Source organism: Nicrophorus vespilloides, unplaced genomic scaffold (genome assembly GCF_001412225.1).
Source record: "Nicrophorus vespilloides isolate i.1.1-1 unplaced genomic scaffold, Nicve_v1.0, whole genome shotgun sequence".
NCBI classification, from domain to species: domain Eukaryota; kingdom Metazoa; phylum Arthropoda; class Insecta; order Coleoptera; family Silphidae; genus Nicrophorus; species Nicrophorus vespilloides.
In genome coordinates this window covers 18,830-20,150 of record NW_017100069.1, presented here as the reverse complement: position 1 = coordinate 20,150, position 1,321 = coordinate 18,830, and positions in this window count along the sequence as shown.

The window sequence follows — 1,321 nt, the reverse complement described above, 5'->3', positions numbered from 1 at the left end:
TGACAAACGTTTTAAGATAATTTTACAATTTATTAGAGCTGCAAAACTTTAAAATTTATTGTTTGGCCGAGGAATTATGCAAAGCCGAATGTTATCGCAGCAGAAGCTGATAATTTGTTGTTTTGCCCGTATTTTATCTTCCCCCATCAGAATCAGAGGCAACAAAAGTTAAGGGCCTTAACTTCGCCGTCTACATCTCTGATTCGATCTGCTTTCCTGCGTTTAGCTACACATCCGTTCCAGTTCCTTCTCGCTTTTTGTGCTCTCCTCCGCACATCTACTCCTTCTCATTGTTGTGTTCGTGTGTGTGTTAGCAGTAATGACCTGAGGGTTTGGCGGACATTAATCACCATTAAGGCTCGCTGTTGCGGTCACCAATAAATCAATNAGCAGGAACACTAGCAGAAGAGAGAGAGAGAGAGAGAGAGAGAGAGAGAGAAGGAAAGGGCTGTGTTCATAAACCGATCCTAATCACCGAAATTCCCAGAAGGATCAAAGAAAATCATTCATTCGCCAGGATAATAACTGTAATCCAAGTAATCCAATCTAATTGTCATTAATTATTCGAATCGATACCCAAAAGCGAATTAATCTTTAATTAATACTTGAATTAATTGATTAAAAGACAATTCATTTGCAGTTGTAGGCTTTAAGAGAAAACCTGGAACTGTTATAAAACATAATTGATTGCAAAATAAAACAATTTATACTTAATTTAAATGTGTGCAGCGAAATATGCAGATTGCAATTTAATTACGCAAATGTATGCGAAAGAAAGAAACGCACCTCTCGTGCAGAATTAGCTTCTTCTCCTTGGAGATGGGTGGAAAAACAAAAACATTTACAGTGTCTTAACTGTCCTTTGCGTTGCGCCGTCGTCCCTAGACGTTTCCACTCGGAATAACAATTAAAATTCAGTTTATGCGATATAAATATGAATGAGGCTGCGAAACGGTCGCAGTTTCCTTCTCGCTAGAATGCAATTTCCAGCGAAGAAATCTTTGTTTTCGCGAGCAAAGTAATACGTTTAACTTTTCTTTCAACTTCTCTGCACACAAGTAGAATGCAGAATGATCCCGCATGTCCACTTTGTCTTTTATACGTTTTTGCGTATTTCGTTTCCATTTTAAACGTGATTACGACCCATAAATGTGTGCATTCGAACGACAACTCTGTTTAAGGCAGTGGTTTCCAAACTTAAAGTTACTACGCCTCCCTCAAAAGTATGTAATAATTTGGCGCCTCCCCTTTCATAAAAGAACGCGCATTACAGCAATATGGATAAGAGCACAGGAATGTATCTATACTTGCTGGATTCCCC